Source organism: Sorex araneus, chromosome X (genome assembly GCF_027595985.1).
Source record: "Sorex araneus isolate mSorAra2 chromosome X, mSorAra2.pri, whole genome shotgun sequence".
In the NCBI taxonomy this organism is placed as follows: Eukaryota; Metazoa; Chordata; class Mammalia; order Eulipotyphla; family Soricidae; genus Sorex; species Sorex araneus.
Window position 1 is genome coordinate 23,169,845 of NC_073313.1, and position 26,784 is coordinate 23,196,628.

The window sequence follows — 26,784 nt, forward strand, 5'->3', positions numbered from 1 at the left end:
GGCTGACAGAAGGAGAGAGAGAACAAAAGGGAATGCCCTGCCACACAGGCGGGGTGTGGGGGGGAATGGGTGAGAGGGTGGGAGGAATACTGGGATCATTGGTGGTGGAGAATGGGCACTGGTGGAGGGATGGGTACTTGAGCACTGTATGACTGAAACACGAGCAAAAAAATATGAAAATCTGTAACTGTACCTCATGGTGTACCTCACTAATAAAAAATTTTTTAAAAAATAAAGAAAACTATAAGTGAATAAATAAATAAATAAAATCTCAGGGCTGGGACGAATGGAGACGTTACTGGTGGCCACTTGAGTAAATCGATGAACAAAGGGATGACAGTGAAACAGTGATATTACTATGCATTATATATTGCTGCAGTTCTGCACTGTAAATATATACATACACATATACATATACACATATACATATATATATATGGACTGGAGCGATAACACAGCGGGTAGGGCATTTGCCTTGCACGCAGCTGACCTGGGTTCGATTTCTCCGTCCCTCTTGGAGAGCCCAGCAAGCTACCAAGAGTATCCTGTCCTCATGGAAGAGCCTGGCAAGCTAGCCGTGGTGTATTCAATATGCCAAGAACAGTAACAAGTCTCACAATGGAGACATTATTGGTGCCTGCTGGAGCAAATCAATGAACAACAGGATGACAGTGCTACAGTGCTATATATATATATACATATATATATATATGTATATATATTTATATTTGAAATACAACTATCTATGCTCGGGAATCATTCCTGGCAATACTTAGGGGACCATATGTAGTGCCAGGGATCAAACCTGGACCAGCCACATACAAGTCAAGTGCCTCACATGCTATATTATTTCTCCAGTCCACACCATAATCTTTAAGATATTTTCTAGAATAAATGGCAATTTCAGCAAAGTTTTTCTTACTTTAAGAATTTATAATAACTTTGTTAATCATGTGTGAATGTTATCTTAAACCTATAGATCCCTTTCAGTGGCAAAGGACTTGTAGATTTTATTTATTGCTTTTAATTTTGAATAAGATATACATGTATTTGATTAATGTAGAGCACTTATCATGAAAAAATAACAATTCCTTCTACTCCAGCAATACATATAGACCACTGCCATTCTCCAGAAATAAACTATCTTTAATAGTTTCTTAAGTATAAAAATTTGTCTTGCTCTACTATTCATCCAAATTTAAATAGTACTGATTTGTCATCTTGGAAATATGCAAAATCTAAATTTAAAAGTTTTTTTTTCATATTCATTTCTTCATTGCCTCATTTACGATTGCTAAAGAAAAATTTGATATAAATCTGATGTTGTGTTTACTGCAACTTCGTTGAGCTCTATCAGCTGTGTCTTCACATTTTTTAACTTAGTAATTTGACTTCTTGTTTCCTATACTGCTAAAACAAACTGTTGGAAAAGAACTGCTGCTGCTGATACAAACAGCTAGCTCTGTACTGTTACACACCACACACACACACACACACACACATATTGAATATGCATGAGCGAAGTCCCATGGAACCCAGGTAATGCGGAACTTTGTGATCTTGGACTCTGGGCTCAATGGGACCCAGGAGCAGAGACCCTCTGCCTGCTTCCCCCAATCTCCGGCAACCCGGGGGTCACACCCATAAGCCACCACCTGCCAGCGCCAGATAATCTCCTCATCGACCACCCTGTAGAACTCACAGCTGCTTCTCCCGGAAAGGAGCATAAAATGAGACCCCCATAACCATGCCACCGGACTCCGCACCAGAGTTGCCCCAGAGGGAGGCAGGTGAGAACCCTCCCCACCCTAAGGGATCCAGCCCCAGCAGCCAACCTCCACTACCCAACCACTGCCAAGCTCCAGGCCACTCTCCACACACTCGGGCCGAGCCTCACGCATGAGTGAACATATTCCTGGACACATCATCATAAAGGGAAATATATATGTATGCCTGTCGGAGAGCCTGGCAAGCTACTGAGAGTATCCCGCCAACACAGAAGAGCCTGTCAAGCTCCCCATGGCATATTTGATATGCCAAATACAGTAACAATAACAGTCTCATTCCCCTGACCCTGAAAAGAGCCTCTAATCATTGGGAAAGATGAGTAAGAAGAGGCTGATAAAGTCTCAGGGCTGAGACAAATAAAGATGTTACTGGTGCCCATTCAAGTAAATTGATGAACAACCAGATGACAGTGATACAGTGATACAGTAAATGACTTAATTTTTGGTTTTGCAGTACTAGGAGTTACAATTCTTGTGGTCTTGGGACTGCACCTGTGATGTGGAGGCGGTGCCAGGGATCAAACCCAGGACCTCATGCAACTAAGATATATACTCTACCACTGAGCATTATGTCCTTGGGCCCTGTATCCTGATATTTTTAATATGTCTTGTCTTCTTGTATTCCTTTACTCCATATTCACTGCATCCCCTGAATTAGATAAACAATTTCTTTCACCTTTTGCAAATATACTTCTAATGTGGCTTTAATGACGTCTGCATTATTTTTCATTACCTATTTGGAACTCCCTTTAGCCAGGAATAAGCCCTCCAAAATGATTTTTATGTGTTACTTATATTGAACTATCATATTTTTCCAAATGTGCTCTCAGTTCTGAGAGTTCTCCTTGACTTCATGTTCTAGAATTTCTATTTGAAATTATATGTTGGCAATCCTATATTTAATCCCCAAGGATTCTTTCTTGTTCTTTCCATTTCTTCACTTTAGAAGGCCTCCAAATTCAAGAATAAGATCATCACTATCCACCACAGTAATCTTATTTCTTCCTAAAAATATTTCTTTAAATCCCTTATGTAAAAGTCTTCTCTGTCTATATGGTTTTATTTATTCATCTATGGTGCCCGCAGATGAAACCCAGTGTGCCACACCACAGAACCATACCCCCAGTTTTTTGTTTGGTTCATTTTCATTATTGTGTGACGGTGAAATTCTGGGCTACCTCTCCCTGCCTGCTTGAGTATTGTGCAGTGGGCGTTGGAAGACAGGGGAACCACCTGGCACAAGATTCAAGATTCTGTAGATAATGTTTCGTGTAATCACCTCCTCCACACTCCTCTCCCTTTTTAAACTTCCGTCCAACTTCTCTCTCTCATCGTTGTAAACTTTTGAGCATGCATCTGTCCAAGTAAACAAACATTGTCTTATCTTTTTTGTACTTTCCAGTCTGCTGTTTCCCTTTTCATCTTTAAATAGCCTCTGTCTTGTGTGGCATGCATTGCTTTCTTCTAGAAGTGTGGGGTTATCTTGCTTATTTGGGGGTATATTCCTTTATCATCATTTTATTGCCCTCTCAGCAAGGAGAAAAGAAAAATAAGGGGCCAGGGATGCACATAGTTCCGTGGCTCAGAGCTCATCGGCTTCTTTTGTTTTTCTTTTTCATTTGGGAATGGGGAGGTTGAGCCACACTGGAGGTGGTCAGGGATCACTCCTGACAGTTTCAGGAGACCATATGCCAAGGATTGAACTGGGCATCCAAGACAAGCTCCTGAACCCCCATGCACAGTATAAACTCCATCTGCTGAATAGAGAGGTTCTTAAACTTTTCCCACCCATAGCCCCTTTTGGCCTGAGAAGTTTTTACATATCTTCAGGTATATAGGTCTATCCAATAGACATACAAATCAAACACGTACTGATAATAAATCATAAAGAAATCTATTTTCAAACACAATTGTAATATCTTTCGCAACTCCATATTTACTTATGTGACACCATATGGGACGGTGACTCACAGTCCAAGAAGCTAAGGCTTAGAGAATTGCTTTCCCGTGGAAGGCCACGAATTCAATGTTCAGTGCTGCCTCATGCACCAACCTGGCAGCACTGTTCACCAGGAGCCATGGTGCCACAAAGGATTTCTGGCCACACCATAAGCACCACGACAAAAAAGGACAGCATCACAATGAAAAGATGTGGGGGCACCACAGTCAGGAAGTGTACCCCCTGGAGAGCACCACAGCTGGAATCACACACAAAGAGCAAACAATGGGAGGCTGGGCAAGCACCACAGCTGACTGTGTGAGCCCTCTGTCCTGAGGTGCGAGCACCTAACCAGGCTTGTGCATGAACCCCAGTCGTTATGACAGCAATGAAGAGAAGAGGGAGTAGGAAAAACCAAGTTCCCAGTCTGTCCCCAAGAACCAGAAGTCCAAAAAGAAAAAGAATCATCTATTGTTATTCAAATGAAGAGCAAATAGCATCGATCAAGGACGGTGGTGCTGCCCCTATTGCATAGGAATCAGCATCACCTGAAGATGTTAGAGAAACAAATTCCCTAACAGTCAGCTCCCAAATCGGAAGCTACAGTGGTAGGGTCCAGCATTCTGCACCCTGACAGTACTACCACGTGGTCTGTTGTATGCTGATGTCTGAGAACCTCCCAACTGCACTCATACTGTTTCCTCTCCCTCTGGCTAAGTGCATCTAATGGCAGCTCCATTGGCAAGGACATGTGAGATGCAGCATGAGTCCCTACAATGATATACCTCCTCCATTTTCAGCTAAAGGCCACTTAGGCCTGTAGAGAGCCCTCTATGTCCTCCCCTGAGCCTCAAGTGCCATATAGGTCAGGTGCAGCTGTGATTTTGGAATCAACTCTAAAGCTCCTTGATTCGCTTTGTTTCAGTCCCCATATTAATATTCTCTAACAACTGGCTATCTATTTTAATTCCCGTTTTAATAATCATATTACTATCCCCAAACCTCCAGAAAGCTGTCCTATTAGTACATTAGTATCTCTCTCTCCCTTTCTGTCTCTCCCTTTCTCTCTCCTCTCTCCCCCTCCCTCCTCTCCATTACTGATAGGAAATTCAGAAAATTGGCTGAAAATCTGTGTCCTACTTGACTCTCTTGATTATCTCTCTTTCGGAACTCTGTAACAACATAGTGCCCGTTTGTCAGAACACTTTAGATAGCGTATTTTCTGCCATACTGTATTCTATCCTCTATTAGCACTTGTCCTGGGATCTGACAACTCTGGTCTGATGGTGATCCAATATGTAACCCACAAAGGAGAAATCAACCAGCAACCTTGGTAACATTCACTCTGGACCCTAATCAAAGCAGCTGACTGGTCACCTACAAAATCAATTGGCAACTGACACAGGCAATTATGTGTGACATGCCATTTTTAGAGTGTCAGTTGTGAGTATATTCAGACTGGATCTTAGAAGGAAAAGTGCAATTGCCAGATGACCTGTAGAGCGCCTGCTGGGTACGAGCAAATAGGGGGAGAACTGACCTTTTAGTCACAGGAAATGACATCTTGGCTTCCCTCAGGGGAGTTCCCCTGACTTGCTTTGCTTTCCTCACAGGAGTTTCCCTGCCTTGCTTTTGTAGAAGCCATACTTCTTTATCTGTAGTTATCTCAGCAGGGACCAAGAGTACAGCAAATAGCAATAAACAAGGCTCTCACTCCGGAAAAAAAACAATGGTTCCCCCAACCTATCAAATCACAACCGGCATGTTTGTTCCTTCAAACTTTCCCTCCTATCTTGCACCCCAATCCTGCAGCAGTTCCTTCTTATTCAATTCACATTTAGTTGTGTACACAGAACAAATAAAGGCAGTTTCTGATCTAAAGCATGCAATCTAAAGATTAAAAAGGTCGTCTGTGCCTTAAGAAAAAAACTCAGTGGAACTATTACAAGATAAAAATGATAACCAAGGCTCTCATCTACAGATCAATTAGTATATAAATGAATGTTGTGGATTTAAATCCTTCTGGAATCAGATTTTGTGTAATGTATTCAACGAAGTCATGATCAAAAGAATGTTAGTGCAAATAAAATTTCCCAGTGAATTTGCAAGAATTTATAGAATAAGCTAACCTAAAACATTCCATTAATATCAGAAACAGAACAGGGTGACAGAACAAAATTACATGTAATTATTCTTAATTAAAAATAGTGTATCATTCAATTTGCTGAATATTTGACATGAGATGGTATTAAAATTCTATTAAAGTCTATGAAGATATGTATATCTACTTATTGTTTAAATGAAAATGAAAGCAATTTATTGAATTCTTACTCTTAGCAAGCATTCTTAAAGAAGTGGGTGCTAAGATGAGCTCAATAAACCATTACAAATGAAAAATATATATGAACACTGTGAAAAGAAACCAAAATAAAAATCCAAATGATGGCCATGTTTTGCTACAGGGAGGCAGCATCTTCTTTTGCCATGCATAACTTTCAAAATACTGATCAACCCAAAGAGTAATATGATTGTGGTGAACTTGGACTTACGAGTGCACCTCGTGTACCTCGTGCACCTCACCTGACCATCCAGCTATTTAATTGGCTTGTATTTTTAATAGTTATCTGCAAAAACACTTATTTAGGAAAAGTAAGCCACTCCAAGTTAGTAGGTTCTTTGTACATAGAAATTTAAGGGAAAAATAAAACCATTTGGGGGGCCAGAGTGAATATACAGCAGGTAGGGTATTTGCCTCACATGTGGTCAATCTGGGCTCGATCCCCAGCATCCCATATGGTTGTCTGAGCACCACTAGTAGTAATTCCTGAGTGCAGAACCAGGAGTAACCCCTGAGCATAGTCAGGTATGGTCCACCGCTCCCCCCTAAAGTGAAAAATAAAACCATTTTAATTCTGGACACTATTTCAACACTGACATAATATTAATTTACAATACTGTTTCAGATGTACGGTTTCTCACCTCAACAATTCTAAGATCACACCCACCACCAAAAACTTCCAACCAGTCATCTACCTGTACCACCTACCACAACCGCTCTGCTAACTGCCAGTCTTTTGAAAGAGTCTAAGGGTTTATTTTACAAATAAGTGAAATCATATAGCATTTGTCTTTATCCTGACTTATTTCGCTAATATCATCTCCTCAAAGTCTATTCGTGTAGTCACAAAACACAATACTACATATTTTCATGGATAACTAGTATTCTATTACATATTCCACGTTATTTTTAAAATTACAGCAATGTATGGATCTATAATCCCCCAAGTCATTAAGCACCTAACAGAACTTGTAGAATATGAGTACACTGGGTCACTAAATAAAATTATGTAAGTTAGACACTATGAGAATCTAGGTTCACTTATGTAATCTACAGTGTTAAATAAGAAGTCTTTGGAATAATGTATTTCTGCACTCATGTAAGTTGTTTAACTTCAAAAGGTCATTTGGACTCAAATGTGAATGTGCAACCTAAAAGAATGCCTGACTACTACATTATTTGCATCTATATGTCTGAAAAGGCATAATTAACTAATCTTACTTTAAATCTATCAAATACAACCATCATGTCTTTCTGCTATTCAAAAGGCAATACCCTATTTGAAAACTTCTCAAGACATACTCTCTCAAACCACAGCTGCCATTGTTATGTAAGATACATGGTAAAAATGTCATATGACTCAAATGCTATGCGTTGCATAAGTCTGGAGACACCGGTTCTATTACTATTTCATTAAAAAACAAACAACACCCATATTCATAGCTATATTTTCTTTTTCGTGCATGAAAGAAGATAGCGACCCAATATGTAGTCTGATGAAAAAGAAACATGCTCTTCACAAACAGTACTGAGCATTCCAGGAAAATAAACAAGTATATTCAGAAACTTTGAGGAAATGGATGTGAAGGTCAATATGTGGAAGACATTTTTATTACTTTTTTCTGTGACTAATAATAGTGTTTTATAATCTCCCAGTCCTTGCCCTCTTGTTCACTTCTGATTGATACAAAAGTGCATCTGAACAGATATAAAAATCTTTCATCCATATGCTTCTCTCTGATTTCTGAAGTGGTACTTAAACTTATGCGGCATTCACAAGCAAGAGTCACAGTCCTAGAAGAGCACATAGACTTAGAAAGACTAATTTCATTTCTACTCTTTGGTAGGATACCAATCCAATAGTTTCTATTCTCAACAATAAGTATACTTCACCTTTGAAAAATGGTCATTCAACGGAACATGCCAAAGTCAAGTGGCATGGGACATCCATCTCCTTGGACAAGCACAATTTCCGGTGTTTTGATAAAATATAATTTTCAGCCATGCATTATCCTGTTTTGGTCCTGTCCCTATGTAGTTCTCAAAACACATTAGCAGCCCAGGGGAATTAAAGTTTTAGGGGAATACCACCCCTATTTGTCTACCTCAAAAAAACACACTGACCAGCCTTCAGTGCCATCACAAACTGACATAAAAGCCACTGAGCTCAGTAATGAACACTACAGCAGCTAAGGAAGTTCAATAAAGCAACGGGGCCAAGACTTTTGGACACCTAAACTTCTTTAATGAGAAGCTGATATATTGCTCAGTTTATTGCTATTTTCTTTCTAGTCCCTCTTGTTAAAGATAGTCCACCCATTGGGAGAGCCTGGCAAGCTCCCCGTGGTGTATTCATATGCCAAAACCAGTAACAATGATGGGTCTCATTCCCTGGACCCTGAAAAAGCCTCCAATATGGCACCCTTGGGAAGGATGAGGAAAGAGAGGCTTCTAAAATTTCAGGGCTAGGACGGATGGAGACGTTACTGAAATCACTCGAGAAAATCGATGATCAATGGGATGATGAGTCCATCCACATATACACATAACATTGCATGTGTTACCACTTCTTACTTCAAGTTTTACTCTTACTACAAAGATGATACTATTACTACAATGATGATCTAGACTTTACTGTATAAGAAAAGCTAAAATTCATTAGTAAGTTCCTATTTTATAAAACTAAATTTGGGTCAAAGAGATAGCACAAAAATATATCCAAGATTATTCCACATCAACTCCACCCCCATGCATCATCTTAATTAACATGCAAAACTGCAGTTTTGTTTTTTCAGCTTATGTTTTTAATAAGCTGGGCAAAACCAGAACACAGTTTACTGGATTCTACAGGAATTAATGTTGCCAAGACAGCTGGAAAATACTACAAGAGCTCATTGGACCTTGCAGTCAAGCTCTGTGGAAAACAGCTGAGAACGCTACATTCTGATTAACAGAATAAGGACATACTCACATTGCAAAGCCACACTTAGTTTAAGTACCCAGTCTTCATATAGTGATAACAATAGTAGTAGCTGTCCAATTTCTTCTCTAAATATTTTTGCAAGATTTAAATGAGAAGTTACTCGACATACTGGACTAGAACTGGTGAACTAAGTGAATAGAGCAATAGTACCACTCAATTTCAAACATAAGAGCATTATTTACTCCCATGTGAGCTGGGTGTATCATTCTACTAAGTCTTGTTCTCTCACTAATTAAAAAAATTGAGTACTTTTTGTTCAGCCCACCTTTTGATGTCATCGGGTGTTTTTTCCCTTCATTTATAAAAAAGGGGGCTGGATCTATAGCACAACGGGTAGGGTGTTTTCCTTGCACGAGGTCGACCCGGGTTCGATTCCTCTGTCCCTCTTGGAGAGCCTGCCAAGCTACCGAGAGTATCCCGCCCGCACAGCAGAGCCTGGCAGTCTCCCCGTGGCATATTCGATATGCCAAAAACAGTAACAAGTCTCACAATGGAGACGTTACTGGTGCCCGCTCGAGCAAATCGATGAACAATGGGACGACAGTGCTACAGTGTTATTTATAAAAGCATATTTTAAAACAATACTAGTTTCCTTTATCATCAGTGATTATTTGCACTTTGCTTTGTTTTTGAAATCATATCCCCCAACAAAGTACTCTGTGTAGCACTGTCCCCCTGTCAATTACACCCACATTAAATGATAATCACTTGTCCAGTGGTGCCCCTCTAGCAGAAAGTATTTTAGGCTTCCTGTTTACAATAGTACCTCTTCTTTCAGTGGTAAAGTAAGGTTAGGAGTAAAGAGACATTTTCTCCAGTGGTCAGATAGGGGAGAGTAAACCAAGACTGGTTGCCTGGCTCCTTTGCATGATTGTTTTGTTAATGATTGAAAAAGCACTTTGTAAACAGCAAATCTAGAGCAGCTGGAGATTTCTTCCTGGGCTATATTTATTCACCATATCTTTGTTTGATAAACAGGAGGGTTTTGGAACTCTAGTATGCCCAAATGCAAATGTGAATGCAAATTCCAAAACCCAAAGAACTTGTATCTAGATTAGCAACCATTTGGAATTACCAAAATAAGAAAAACAGAGGTTTTTTTACCTAATTTAAATGAAAGATCTTCATAAATCTAACTAAAGTGATAAACAACAATATGTTGAGAAAATCCTATGAATGTAAATTATTCTTTTGGTATCAAAACTGGTCTTCCTGAATCCAGTGAAAAATAGCAACCTGACTGAGCTCAAATTTGAAATTCCCTCAACTGTACAACTAACATATTTGCTCAAGACCCTAAGAATACTCAAAAATGAATAATACACTTTGCCCTCAAATAAATACACTTCTGTTGTGTATCCAGTAACTTGATTAAAATTTAGGAGGATCCAGAGAAATAGAATAGTGGGTAGGGAACTTGCCTTGCATGTGGCCAACCCAGAATCTATTCCCAGAACCTCATATGGTTCCCTGAGATATACCAGAAGTGATCCCTTAGCTCAGAGCCAGGAATAAGCCCTGAGCACCACTATGTATGGCCCCCAAATCAAATAATAATATTTTATTTAAAATAAAGGACAAAATAAGACTTCTGCTTCTTTTTCGTTTTCCCATGGAGAAAACAAAAATTTAAATTGTGCATCAACTTACTTATTCACTTACTATTTATTGAGTACCATTTAAATGATCAATTATCAAACCAAAGTCCTTGGCTAGAGAGATAGTACAGCAGGTCAGGCACTTGCCTTGCATGCAGCCAAACCAAGTTTGATCTCTGGCACCCCACAGAGTTCCCCAGTCTGTCAGGAGTGATCTCTGGTGCAGAGCCAGGAGTAAGCCTTAAACATGGCTAGGTGGGTCCTCCTCCCCTTAACCAAAAAAAAAAAATCAAAAGTTTTAAATCAGGCATTACACAATAATGTGCTTTACTAATAATTTCAAGAATACTAGCATTCAGGGGCACAAGTCAAGTAGGGAGAGGATTAGGATGTTGAGCAAAGAGTTTCAAGTCCCCTTCTTTCCATCTTAGACAGACACTCTTGGATCTGAGCTCAAAGATGAGTCCTTCGGGTTGTGTAGGCAGTCACATCAGACAGCCTAGAGTAAGTCAGGTAATGAAATATCTTTATTGACAACCAGATGGTTTCACAGCTTGCATGACATTTTCTAGTGAGACACATCCCATAAATCTATGAACCCCAAATATGCTTCAATAAGCTATCCTAAATCAGGGAAAAACCTGAGTCCATAGATTTGAATTCTCCTCCATCGAAACACCATTATCTATTCACTAGGAGGTCATTGATTAGCATGCTTATATGGATATTAGATCTTGCCTTCTTGCTTTCCTAAGAATGCTGTCTCAGCTAATAAGAGAACAAGGACTTACAGAAAAATTGCTGAACCCCTTCCTTCACAGAACATTGATCACACTCCAGGTACAATTCCTAGATGCAGTACTCCTGGCACTCCTCCCAATTCTATGAGGTAGCTATGATCATTCCATTTCCACGTGAAGAAATTCAGATTTTAAAATACCATGCATCTTGCGGAAAGTTCCATACCTAGAATGGGGCAGAATTGAACTTAAGTCCTCCATGTGCAGTTGAAGCTCCTGATGTCTCATCCACCACCCTTGGGCCTGCAGCTCTGTGGTTTCTGCCTATGCCAAGAGCTTCTTATCATAAACAGCTGCATCACTCAATACAAAGAACTTTTCTGGTTACAAGAGCAAGCTCAGGATCACCATACAGTAGAGCAGATCTGAAAAGTCAAGTAGTTAACACTTCAAGAATGTACTCTAAACTATGAGGGACAAAAGTCAGTGGACAAATACTTCACCTTCCAACCCTTTACTGTGACAAGTCCAGTATGTGTTCCTCTCAAACTCTAAAATATTCTACTAGGACTGAACCCCAGTCTCCCATAGTGACTGCTAACCTAGCTTTGTCCCTTCCGGTCTCACATGGAAGACTTCCTGGGTCCATCCTTCAGATAAACTATGTGTAATTTGTAGCACAGCATATTTTCCAAAGACAGTTGCAACAATATTTCGTACCACATGCTTTTATTCTTACAATGTAACACTGATACTCTTCCACAAATAGATGGAATATAGTTTGTATATGGAAGGCCCAGGTTCGATCCTGGATTGATCCCCAGCTCAATATAGTCTTCCAAGTGTAAGTGACCCCACCCTGACCCCAGCGCAGCCTTTGTGAACCTCCAGGTATGGCTCTAAAACTAAAAGAAAAGAAAAACACAGAGAGAATATGACCGTCCCTCTCCCCCTGAATCTGCTTGGGCCTCTGATTCTGGAAGATGCGACACTGCGGCCATTGAGGGTAGATCATTCCTACAGGGGCCAGTTCTACCTGGACTTTTAGAATATTCGCTCACAAGTAGAACCCAGCCATTGCCCTGTGCAGAAGCCAAACAGCTCATCAACAGCCCCATATAATTCCCAGTCAACATCAATACCAGATGTGAGTGAGTGTTCAAATGATTCTAGGTCCAACTAGAAGCCAAACAGAGCAGAGGAGTGAGATGGACCTATTAAGCCATGCCTCAATTATTAGTGTCATCATTGTTTGAGGATACTATTTGAGCATGGTCTGTTACTGTCTAATATAACTATTTAAATTCTTATCTCTGGGTCAGCAGTGGGAAGGAATCCCAAACTGAGATGGTGTGTAAGGTAATTCAACTAGTAACTGATGGAACATAAACTCAAACTGTCTATCCAAATCCAAGCCATATCTACTACATTCGACTGCTTACTCACTGAGGGTATAATATAGTCTTTCAAATTGTGGTCTTCTCCCTGTTTTTGAAGTAAGCAAGAAGGCTTCATGTTCCTCACAATTATTGTTATATAATAAATACTAAATATGAATACAAAATGGTCCTGAATGATTATGCCTCAGTTATTTTCACTGTTTTTAACTCTAACCTTCCAAGTCATTCCCAAAATTCTGGGTACTTCTGCCAATTTCAAACCAGGAGAAGACATAAAGGACATTACTGCAAAGGAGGAGAAAAATATAAATAGCTAATTATAGGCTTTAATGTTTTGCTTTCATCAGAGTATTCTCAACTGAGCAGTAAAAGCTAGGCACATTTTCAACGAATCACAGATTTAAAAAAAAATTTAAACAAATAATGATTCATATAGACTTCTATCCAATGTAGAGCTTAGAATTAATGTTGCTAACTATAGTATATGAACATAAAGGAAACATACTGTAAAATTTCTAAAGAAACTCATCACTCAATATATTTATCTTCTTAAGAGTATGTTACCAAAAACTTAAAATGTAAAGATAAAATTCAAAATCTGATCCAAAAATCTAATACTACTAAAATAAATTGAAAGGCAGTTTGATAATTGTTATGCCCTAAAAATATTACCCACCACATAACCCACCTCTGCAGTACTTTCAAATAAAAACCTACTAAAGGAATTAGCACATGAAAAGAATAAATCTCTAATTCTCTGCAGCATTTTGAACACAGTACTATTGTTACTTACCAGAGGTTAACTATAAGAACATCAGTTTCAAGGTGCAAAACACAAATTCTATCGAACCCTTAAATCTATCACTGTGACTTTCTTTGTAAAATATATTGCTGCTATTTTTGTGACTACAATCTAATTGCATTTCTTTATGTAAAATTTATTTACTGAAATAAGATCTGTTTTAACTCACTCAACCTTTGGCATTTGTCCAGTTTATCCACGATTAATTTAAGATCCAGCTAGAATTTTTCTTAACTATCTTGGCTTAATATGACACTGTACAATTGGTTTCTCGTTTATTCTTCATTAAAAAACACAATACTAATCAATAAGATACATCTTTTGAAAATGTTAATAGAATTCAAAACATTTAGTTAGAGGTAGAGTTTGAGACAAGAGATGTCATTAAGTTAAGTATGGTTCACTCAACTACTTACCACACACAGTACTTTTAAACAATTCAATTTAAGAATAATGTATTGGGGGCCCAGGAGATATTACAGTTGTAGGTAACTTACATTGCATGAGGATGACCAGGGTTTAATCCCTAGTACCCTACATGGTCCCCAAACCCTGTCCGGAGTGATCCCTAAGCAGAGTAAGTATTGAGCACTGTCAGATGTGGCCCCCAAACAAAATCTGAACATCTATTGACTCCTAATCTTCTGAAATAAATGAGATACACAAAAATTGAGCCCTTTAACCTAGGATCTTGTTCTCCGTTGGATCACAGACATTGCTCTGTGTTTTGAGACAGAACCAAAAGTACTTAATACTTCTTTCACAAACACATGACTCCACAATTGCCCCTAAAACTTTTGAGGTGCAAGGAATTCTCCCACAAAAGGCTTACTTTATATCCAAGAGATATAAGTACACTCCTATTATTCTTCACTGTCATCCCGTTGCTCATTGATTTGTTCGAGCGGGCACCAGTAACGTCTCTCATTGTGAGACTTATTGTTACTGTCTTTGTCATATCCAATACGCCACGGGTAGCTTGCCAGGCTCTGCCGTGCAAGTGCGATACTCTCGGTAGCTTGCCAGGCTCTCCAAGAGGGGCGGAGGAATCGAACACGGGTCAGCCACGTGAAAGGTGAACGCCCTACAACTGTGCTATTGCTCCAGCCTCCTATTATTCTTATTTTCCGGAATTCCTCTAGAATGACTTATGACTTATGAAAATCGGCAGATTCTTATTTGGGCAATTACATCAGAATCCTAGGAAAAAGCATCTGGGAGTTAGAGGCTTATTAATAATAATTATAATCATATAATCTATGGTTAATGAGCATGTACTAGGCCTGCCTTTCACCAACTGTAAGAGGGTGGGGGAGTAATCACTGCATGTGCTTATCCTAGTTTTACTATGAGAATCGAATGCTGATTGGAGTTATGCAGGCATGATGAAGTACATGAAGCACACAATAAAGTTGTTGACTTGTGCCTTTGGAGAACTGGCATTCACTGTATCACTACAATCTAAGTTCGGAAAGATCTTTGGATCTTACAACCCAATCTCCTACTCCGTGTCAGAATATCCCTCCTACATCAGCCCCAACAAGAAGGAAATTCCTGCTGTGAAAAGCCTGTAATTTCTGGACCTGCAGTCCTGAGAGTATTGGCAACGAGCCACTGCAGCTGAGATCTCCCTAAGCTTGTGTCTAGTTGAAGCAAAAAGCAATAGGCAAAGGAGAGGACCAAGCCTTAAAATATTTTACTTTTCTTCCCCCTCCAGATTTACCCTCAAATGTCAGCCTTAATTCTGAATTAAGTAAGAGTTCAGTGTTCTCAGGAATAAAATATTTTTCCAAAAAAGGCATTCGAACATAATAGTTGCTCACTATGTTTCAAATGCTGAATACATAAAGGTCCCCTCCCCCCTCCGAAAGTCCCTTTATACTCTTGAGATGGGAACCTAGAACCTAAAGGCTAAAACACACATTAAATAATTAAACTAAGAGTTCAAAATTAACATGAGATCCCAAGAGCTGACAGTTTTAGAATAATTCATTTCAATCACAATATAAATAACACAAACCAGATACTTTCTCCTGAAAGTAACAAATTGACTAGATCTCTTTTTACTTCTTATATCATATAATACGGTTCAGAGGAACATGAGCTGGTGTTCTGTTTTCATTGGTGTTGATTTGGGGGCCGCACTTGTTGCTCAGGGGCTATCCCTAGTTCTCTGCTCAGGAGTGACACCTGGCCTTGCTTGGGGGACCATCCGTGATACTAAGGATTTTAGTACTAGGGCTGTAGGCATGTGACGTAAGCACCTGAAGCCCTGTTCTATCTCCCCAAAGTGGGAATGTCTGAGAAAGCAGTTGGGGATCTGTTGATCCTGAGAAAAGGTCAAGAGCAATGAAGCAGATAACATTACAAGGAGGAAAAATGATAGTACTGCAGAGCTTGGTCTTTGAAAATGTAATAATGTGCTAAAATCTAGGGAACCTGACTCCTGGAGAATGAAAGAATATGGACAATTCATGAAATTCTTAAGGGAAAAATAAGGTTTCTGGAAACCCAGAGAAATCAATGCAATGTCTAAATGCTAGAAGGAGCACTTACTTCAGCAGCAAATACACTACAATTGAAACAATGCAGAGAAGATTAGCACAGTCCCTGCACAAGGATGACATACATACTCCTGAACCATTCCACGGTTTAAAAATAAATAATGAATAAATTAAATGCTCAAAGTGCCTCCTGGTTGAAATTCCAAGAGATAAGAATTTCTTTTCACCTCTCTCCATTTCCCATCCTTCCTTACGCATCATTTCTCTCTTCCCTCCCTCGCGAATGAAGATGAAATATGTGCATTTCCTTGAACCACAACCATCATGGTGGGTACAAAGGGTGGGAATGAACTGCATCACATTATACAGCCCAACATAACACAAGGCAGTTCTTACCGTTGCCACTGACAGCCCGGCTCAAAGAGGGGGGACCAGGCCTGCAGTCTCTCCTTTTTAATCTTCTCCCTGCCAGGATCTCCCTGCATGAAGCATTTCTAATGTATTAACCATGCTCTTGCCTTGGGTTGTCAGTGATTCCTTCAGTCTGGTTTGCCTTTTGCATGGAACTGAGAAGGCACAGGGGTACTTCAGAACCACATGAATAAAGCCACAAAGTGAAGACATTTAAACAAGCCAGACATGTAACAAATGTCAGTGAAATTTATAGTACCATATTGAATGCAAGAAGCCCGAGACAAAAGAGCACTTACTATATGATTCTGGTTTTCAGTTTTTAATGTCGTTTTGATTTGGGGTCCATACCTGGCAATACTTCTGGCTCTGCACTCAGGGATCCCTCCTGGCGGTGCTCCAGAACAGGCTATCAGGGATCAAACCCAGGTCAGCTACCTGCCAGACAAGTGACTTTTCTACTATACTCTCTCCAGCCCCTATGATTCTATTTTTTTTTGCTTTTTGGGTCACACCTGGCGATGCACAGGGGTTACTCCTGGCTCTGCACTCAGAAATTACTCCTGGCGGTGCTCAGGGGACCATATGGGATGCTGGGAATCGAACCTGGGTCAGCCGCGTGCAAGGCAAACACCCTACCCGCTGTGCCATCGCTCCAGCCCCTGATTCTATTTTTTTTTAAAGTGCAAAAATAGCCAAGACTAAACACAGTGTTTGAAGTTAAGGTGACAGTAACTTAGAGTGGTGGGAGGTAGTCACTACGAGGAGATGTCTGGAATCCAGCTAATTATTTATTCGATTTGTTCCATTTGGCTACAAATTATAAGTGTGTTCACTTTGAGGAAAAATGCATAGGTACCACTCTATCTATGCATCTTATGCTTCAAAAGAAGTAAAAATAAATAAATAAATAAATAAATGGAAATCCAGCAGCATTTGCCATGTGTAGAAGCTAACCTTTAAAATAGCGACAGTGAAACAAAACAATGAAGTGATATGCTAGCTGAATCCTCTGGCAAGCTAAAGGCTCCTAGTTGAAGGCTGCTTTCTCTTTGCTCAATATGCAAGTTAGCAAGTATCAGGGCTGTTAAAGACTCACTAGCATCAAACTGAGACTTCCTCCTTAAGGTAATTATATGGGCAGAAAGAAAATAGTAAAGGCATTGTCTCACCATATAATGCAGTGCTACTTCATCTCTGGTCTAATCTCTACTTAAAGATAGCTTTTTGCCTTTTCCTTTGATCAAGTGCCATGAGATTCACACTTGGGGGAAAATAACTCTAAAATAAACAGATGTTCCCAATACCCAACTGAATGCAAGGGTTGCCTAATGTAATGGCATGTCCCAATTGCTTTTAATTGAACACAAGCATTCATTAGTGCCCTTTGGATCCAGTGACAGTGCTCTAGCCCTCTCTAGAAAACATCTGTTCTGCCATGCTAAGCATTACTTGGAGATTCTGCTGGACTTTACTCTTAGTTTCCTTCTTTCTTACTCCAAACTGAATGTGTTTGGGGGGCACACATTCTATAAGCACGCAAAGAGACCGACCTGGGTTTGAACTGGGTTCATCCCTCTTGGAGAGCCCAGCAAGCTACGGAGAGTATCCCGCCCGCCCGGTAGAGCCTGGCAAGCTACCCATGGCGTATTCAATATGCCAAAAACAGTAACAACAAGTCTCACAATGGAGACGTTACTGGTGCCCACTGGAGCAAATCAATGAACAATGGGATGACAGTGCTACAGTGCTATTTTTTACTTGGGGGGAGCCTCCCCAGTAACTGACAGGGGCACAAGGGTTGCTCCTTGGTTCAGCTATGAGAAGCCAATAGTTCAATGCTCGGGCCTACCAAGCTGGGGCCCCCAGGGATACCCGGGTGCACTCAGGAAAGGGATGAAGCTTCAAGCAAGCACAGCAGGTATGCCAATCCATAGAATTATCTCCCCAGTCCTAAATACATTTAATTTTTAAAAATAAAATGTTTACATTTAAAAAGAAAATCCCGGTTAAATAAGTACTTCCAGTTAAGTGAAGAACTACTGGAGAATATTAAACAGTAACTGGAATCCTCTAAACATCTTTTGTGGAATAAGGAACATCCATCTGGTTAGAATTAAGTTTACTATGTCCAGTGAAGTCAGACCAACGTCAAAAGTTCATTGGTTATTCTACAGTGAAATAATTATAATGGTATAATTAATAATGAGATCATTGAGCATATAGAAATAAAATATGCAAAATTCAAAGTTATAGGTTATAGCTTACAAAGTATGAAAATCAGTCTTCTCTAGATTCTTTTTAGAAAGTTAAAAGACTGCAGTAAAGATCTCTATAGATGTAAAAACACATAGACAAACACATACACACAAACAAACCTGAATATATTGAACATTCTGTACAAGTGAAATGTTAATTCATGATTGAAAGAGTATAAAATCCCTCAGCAACATAGGAAAAACATACTTTCATGGACCAGCAACAACTTAGAGAAATTATAGCCTTGAAATCCATTTTTCAAGAAGCTTTAACACAGTTTTAAAAGACAAGACAAAGGAACTCTCATGCTGGTGGGAATGTCTCCTGGTTCAACCCCAGAAAACAGTATGGAGGGTTCTCAGTAAACTTAAAATTGAGTTACAAAATGACCCGGCAATTCCACTTTTGGGTATCTACCCCCTGGGAACAGAAAAACATTCATTCAAAAGGACATATGCACATCATTATTCATTGCAGCACTCAGTACAATAGCTAAGATAGGGAATCAACCTAGATGTTCAACAACAGATCAGTGGATCATGAAGATGTAATACACACATGCACACTCACACACACAATGGCATTCTACGCAGCTGTAAAGAATAATGAAATCATGCAATTTGTTGCAACACAGATGGAACTGGAAGATATCATGTTAAATGAAGTAAGTCAAAGACAAATACAGGATTATACCACTTATATGTGGTATTTTACAGCAACTGGATGAGGAAATGCAAAGGTTTAAAGCTGGAAGGTATGTGTGTGCGTGCAGGGGAGTGCCTACATCACCCTTGACCTCATAGTACATGGAGAAGGAAATAAATAAGAGTGAAGGAGAAGGGGAGAACAGATAGATGAGAAGCAACGGGAACAGGGGTCACAGGGATTCAGGTACATTGGTGGTATTAAGGAATGACAGACTAAATATCCAAACTACAGAGTCAACAACATTGAAATTGCAAGACCCACACTTAAATAACCAAATTTAAAAGATACCTGTCAAGATGACAGGTTGGGCTGGGGTGGGGCGAGTGTGAGGGGGTAGGAGAGGGGACCTGGGAACACTGGTGGATGGAAGTTGACACTGGTGGCGTGATTGGTGATGCAAAATTGTATGTCAAAACCCCAACTGTGAATAATTTTGCAACTCACAATGCTTTCACTGTATCACTGTATCACTGTCACCCTGTTGCTCATCGATTTTGCTCGAACGCGCACCAGTAACGTCTCCATTGTGAGACTTGTTGTTACTGTTTTTGGCATATTGAATACACCACAGGTAGCTTGCTAGGCTCTGCCATGCAGGGGAGATACTCTCGGTAGCTTGCCGGGCTCTCCGAGAGGGACAGAGGAATTGAACCCGGGTCTGCCTTGTGCAAGCAAACGCTCTACCCGCTGAGCTATTGCTCCATTTTGGGGGGAAAAAGACAAGAAAAATTTCTCAGCACTTTGCCACTGAGTATGGCAGTCACTCAAAGAGATTATGGCTGCTTTCTACTAGATTTTCAAAAGATCTGTTGGGACCTGAGAGATAATACAGTGGGTTAGGGTATTTGCTTTGCATGCAGCAGACCTGGGTTCATTCCTGGCACCCCATATGGTTCCCTAACCTGACCAGGGGTAATTCCTGAGTGCAGAGCCAGAAGTAACCCCTGAATATTGCTGGATGTGGCCCAGAAAACAAACAAAAAAAGATCTATTTATTCTTTACATTTTTAAAGAAAAAGTTTCCAGTCTAATATAAATTGATTTCTTTTTTCTCTCTACCTAATCCAAACATCTTTTCTTTCCTACCAACTAGCTTTGAAGTAAGAATTCAATTCAATTCAATTTCCCTTGTCTATTTCATTACTATGCTCTGACAGGTAATAGGTGATAGAAATTAAAAGGGTTATTTTTATTTTGTAACATTTATTCACACAAGGTGTTTATGTACTCTTTTTTTATCTGTATGTTTATATTTTGACTATTTTCTAAGCAGCCTTTTATGCTGACTGCAAATTGTTGTTTATTCGAAAATGCTTGATAAATAGGAGTTAAAAATAAGTCTAAAATTACAGGTAATGCAAGTATTAAGTGAAAATACCCCCCCACCCCCCACACACACACCATGTTACAATGGGGCTAATTACCAACTCTCCACCTGTGGATATGTCACTGGCCAGTAGATTTAAGGTCGAATCACCCTAATACATACTAACCGATCAGACTTCTCTATTCAAATTCAACAGAGGTTAAGTGTGTTATTGATTTCTGCCTTCCTTTTCAGGACATTAAAAGATGGAGAAAAAGATAATATAGGTCTTTGAATATAAGAATATAACTTCTCCTTATGCTGTGTATCCCAATCTCACAGATATCCTATCAAACATTTTGCTTAACGTGACGGCTCAATACCTAAAGATACATGAGACAATTTTAATTCTAATGAAAGATAGATGCGGAGGAATTTCATATTTTTATTTGTATCAGAATAGCTTTCAATTCTGACAACTGAGTTGAATAATTTGACATATTCACATTTGTATTACACTACAATTTGGAATATCATAGTAAAGTGCAATTTCTTTTCAAGGTCTCAAAATATCAGGACAGAAATAGCTAAAACTATCTAAGGAAAAAGAAATATATCTATCATATGTCACTAGTTTGGAAACTTACAGGAAAATGAACTGACATTAAAGTTATAATTTTTACTCAATCCAAGGGAAAAATATCCAATCACCAGGGTTGTTAATGGTGATCTGGGCTTTACTATGAATCAATAAATTCTCTGTCATGAAAGAAACTCAAAATTAGTCCATACAGACATTTCCTATAAAGTCAGGATGTCTACACCAAGTGAAGACAGAACTCAATAAAAGCTCTTTGTTTTTTGTGGGGAGGAGAGTTGGTTACCTGTCTCTGGCTATACCCATCGGTGCTCGGGACTTAGACCTGGCTCTGTGCTCAGCAAGACACTAGAAGTGCTCAGGGGACCATAACCTGTGCCAGGAATCAAAGCAGGGTCTGCCACATATAAGGCAAATGCCTGACCCTTGAATCTTTGACCCCTGAATGAGAGCACTTTACCCTACAAACCCCAAGGTTTTATAAGGCCAAATAAATCTACCCAGTAGGACCCCAGCACCTCTAACATGCCACACAATATCTGTCAGACTGGTAAAATGAATAGCACACAGTAGTGTGGATTGTAATGACACTGACATTTACTGTACATTGCTATTTACATTGGTCAGGGCAGAAATGTCACAACTGCAACAGTGATCATATTTACCTCTTTAGAAGTTTAAACGAGTCACTTCCCCATCCTATCCACTTTCCCAAAGAAAGGTAATATTCCACAGAGCTCTTTGCTTTCCTGTTCAAAAGTCAAAGGGAACTTCAAACTATTATTCTATAATGTAACTATCAAGAGCAGCATTGGGTTAGACGCCCACTCTTCACATTTATGCCCAAATTCCAACATGACCACAGGAATTAAAATCAAACAAGCTAGCCATGAACTTTAAAAACCACTAGATCTGATCCACACAATTGAATTGGTATGTGTGTGGGGGGGGCCAGGGGGTGTTGTTGAAAGGGAGGGGCTTTGGGATCCTTGGAAGAGGGGTGTGAGTACACTGGTGATAGGTGTGGTGCTGAGGAACCATAATTAACAGTATTATAAATCACAATATCTCAACTAAAAAAAATAAATGAACTAGTCGAGGGAATGAAAGGTATTTTAGGGGATAACTCCATCACCCTTGACTCAAGAATATAGGAAATAGAAAAGAGGAAAAAAAATGAAGGCAGAAGCAAGAAGAGGTGGACAGGAATCATTAAGAGGAAAGGACCAAGGGCCCAGGGTACATCTGCAGTGTAGAGTGGTACAGTTATATATCCAAACCACAGAGTCAACAACACTGAAAGAGGGAGATCCAACAACAACCACCAAATGTAAAATATGCCTGTGAAGAAGGCAGACTTGGGGGGAGAGCGGTGGGAAGGAACTTGGTGAAGGACAGTTGACACTGGTGGTGGGATTGGTGCCGGAACCGGAAACTTAACTGTGAATAACTTCATAAACCACAGCGCCTTACTAAAAAAATTTTTAATGAAAAAGTATTTTTTAAAGACCACAAGGTCTAGCATGTAAATTGAGATGCACATGCATAAATTTATTCATTCTCTGAACTAATGTTTATCGTGCACCTCTTATGTGTTAGGCATGAGGAATCAGACAATTTTTTTTTCCATGAAAGGGCAAATAGTAAATGCCAATGTCAAAGGCTATGTGGACCCAATATACCTAGCCAACTTCACTGTTCTAATGTAAAAGCAGCCACAAGCAATATGTAAGTAAATGAGTCAGCTATGTTTCAATAAATCATTATTTACATAAGCAGAAGATAGGTCAAATTAGACCTGTAGGCAGTAGGCTGTCAACCCTTTGTTTTGACCGCTGAATATCTATCAATGAGCCAAACAAAAATATTTCTCCAGGGAGCTTATATTCTAGAAAAATTAGTTAAAAAATGACTATATACTCTAAACTTAGGTGTGTGCATTTATTTCCAAATTATATATTCATATCATATAAATATATAGTATACATTTTAAATTTTATGCAATATTAAAAATTAGAATATATTTTGGGGAGTGCTGGGATCAAACTCTGGTCTTATATATGTAAGGTATGTGCTTTGTTACTGAGCTGCATCCCCAGCAGAGAATTTATAATATTTTAAATAAATTTCACATTTCGAATGTTTTAATACTTTCATTTAATAACTATTCCACTACCATTATATTTTGGTGAGAACAGTATTTTTTAAAATCTTGTTTAATATTTTCTGATCCGATTCCAAGCCAGTTGTTTTAGATACTTTTTTATTATTAGTGAGTCACTGTGAGGTACAGTTACAAACTCACAAACTTTCGTGTTTGCATTTCAGTCATACAATGATCATTTACCCATCCCTCCACCAGTGCCCATTCTCCTCCATCAATGTTCCCAGTATCCCTCCCACCCACCCCTATCTCCCACCACCCCATCCTGCCTCTGTGACAGGGCATTCCCTTTTGATCTTTCTCCTTTTGGATGTTGTGGTTTGCACTAGAAGTATTGAGTTGCCATCATGTTCGGTCTATAGTCTACTTTCATTCAGCACGCATCTTTCAACCCAAACAGGTCCTCCCAATATCCTTTACTTGGTGTTCCCTTGGTTTTGATGACTGTCATAGTGGAAATTTCATCTCACAAAGACCACAGTAATTAAATCCAGTTCCAAATGGAAGCATTGCATTATTGGCTATGCTTATTAAACTACAATTACTATTTTGAGATCTCATATTCCAATCATGAAAACATTTCATTAAAGTTTTGGCTTATATATTTATATCTTCCTCAGTGTAAATGAGTTACTATTGCCAACTAATTGAAAGGTAAGTATTGGAAGTTAAACATTTGTTGACTGAATAAATGAATAAAGATTCATTGAAAACATATGAAAAATTAAGATGATTTCAACTTGATAAAAAGTATGCTGATGAGTTTTTGTATATAACACATTTATATGGGTTATAAGAAACAACCTATGTTTTAAAAGTTGGGGAGGTGGTGAGACATCATAGGAATTAAGGAATATTCCTTGTGTAAGGCAGAATTCAGGTCAATCTTGGGCATACCACAAGTGCCTCTGCCCACAACCAAGTGTAGCCCAGGAGGTCCCAAGCACTGTAAGTGTGGCCCCAGAAATCGCTGGAATGGCAGCCATCGTCGGAGCTTTTGCATTCAGCCACCAGCCCAATTGGCTGAGAATAACCAGAACGAACCCACAGGCCTTCTGAACATAACTTTGGAGGCCCATACCCCCTCAAAAACAGCTCCCCTCAGCAGGGGTAATGGGTCTTGGTACATCAGTACTATGGGAGAGTGATATAGGTACATATTCAAATCATAGAGTTAACGAAACTAAAAAAAGGAGATCCAACCTACAACAACCAAACTTTAGCATGTGCCTGTCATATGGTTGCCCTCAATTAGATTAAGAAAAGTATGCTTACTCCTAGCATGCAAAGGGATTTTATACATTTTCAATAATGAATTAATCACTGTATCACTGCATCACTGTCATCCCGTTGCTCATCGATTTGCTCGAGTGGGCACCAGTCACATCTCCATTGTGAGACTTGTTGTTACTGCTTTTGGCATGCACCGTGCAGGCAAGATACTCTCAGTAGCTTGCTGGGCTCTCAGAGATGGGTGGAGGAATCGAACCCAGGTCAGCCCTGTGCAAGGCAAACACCCTACCTGCTGTGCTATCGTTCCAGCCCAATGAATTGATATGCTATTTATATTGGTTAAAATCACTTAGCAAATGATCATCACACATTGACTTCTGATTTATTTTCTGATGATTCTATTTGATATTCCTTTAAGTACTGTTAGAACAAGTAATGGGAAATAAAGTTTGTTATAAGCCTTCCAAGGAGGCGGACTGGGGAGTGGGAGGGAACATGGGGACATTGGTGGCAGGAAGACATTGGTGGTGGGATTGGTGTTGGAACATTGAATGCTTGAAACAACTCTATTGTCAACAACTTTGTAAATCACAGTATCTTAGAAAGAAGAAAATAAATAAATAAAATGTGCCAGTCAAGGTGGAAGACTGGGCCGGGGGGGCAGGAGGGGGGGAACTTGGGGACACTAGTGTAGCTAAATTGACACTGGTGGTGGGATTGGTGCTAGAACATTATATGTCTGAAATTGAATTATAAATAAGTTTTAAAATCATGGTTCTTTAACAAAATTTGCAAATTTAAATAAAAGCTCCCCTCAAAATAGTAACAGGGCCAGAGCAGTAATAGGATAGGTGGGGAGCGTCCCTTGCACACAGCCAACCTAGGTTTAATCTCTGGCACTCCATAAGGTTCCCTGATCCCACCAAAAGTGACTCCTGATCATAGAGCCAGGATTAATCCCTAAAAACTGCCAGAATTGGCCCAAACTCCCACTCCCACCCCAAACCAAACCAAACAGAAAAGGACTACACAATCTAATACCCAATAGTACCCTGGGAGGAAGGAGTATAAAGTGATCACTAAGTGGAATACATACGGTGGAATGCTCAGACATTCTCAACTGAAATCTCACACGTCATATAACCGGTAGTCATTCTGCAATTCAAACAAGTGGATGTCTCAAGGTCAACTTTTGTTTAACATCATCCAAGTTTTCTTTTCCTATTTCAAAAAGATGCAGGGTTGAAATAGAGCTGAGTTGGTTCAATAGATCATTTGCACACCTATTGGTTTGCAATTTGGACGCAACTGCTCTTTAGAGATGCTCATTTTGTACCTTGATTTTGAAGAGTACACTTTCCAATACTACTACCTATTTTGCAGACTCTCCACCTAGATTATTAGTTGTGATTAACAGATTTCATCACTTTAGTTTACCTTCTGTGTATGTTCTGAGTAACAACGTCCCATCATGGCACATTTAGTATATGGAGAAAACTCAAATCAAGAGAATCTCTTTCTTTCACACTTAATTCAATCTCAACCACTTGGTTGACTATTTTCATTTCTAACTTGTAGTTCACTCCAACTGGAAGTGAGGAATTACCAAGTTTTAAGTATCTGAACTATTTGGCAGAATTTTCTAAATTTAAGATGAACTTTAGCCAAGTTTTCTCTGTTTCCTAATGAGAGGTTATTAATCAATAGTATGTTTGTAGCCATGAAAAGGCTGTTTGGAATTTTAATAAATGTCATTGAGAAAATTAACAAAAAAAGTAATTAGGAAGATTTATTACCCGATTCCCTATCACCTTCATGGTCATACCAAAGGAAAATGTGATAAAGAATGAGGATTACTACAACCAAAATGTTTTATAATATGCCCCTGAATTGCTAGAGTTGCCATTCTTTAGTTCTTTGCAATGGTAGATGTTTAACCATCTACTTCTACAGATTCTCGTTCCTTCACTCTGAAAACAGCTTTAAAGGAAGGAATTTTGTCTCTTTTGTTTCT

The 26,784-nt window shown here is 39.3% G+C and overlaps 1 non-coding gene across 1 annotated transcript; it reads left to right on the forward strand.

Moving 5' to 3' along the window:
- The first annotated feature begins 16,139 nt into the window (after nt 1–16,139).
- Nucleotides 16,140–16,242, forward strand: LOC129400477 (U6 spliceosomal RNA). The gene has a single exon (XR_008627712.1). It is a non-coding gene; the product is annotated as a U6 spliceosomal RNA (small nuclear RNA).
- The last annotated feature ends 10,542 nt before the right edge of the window (nt 16,243–26,784 follow it).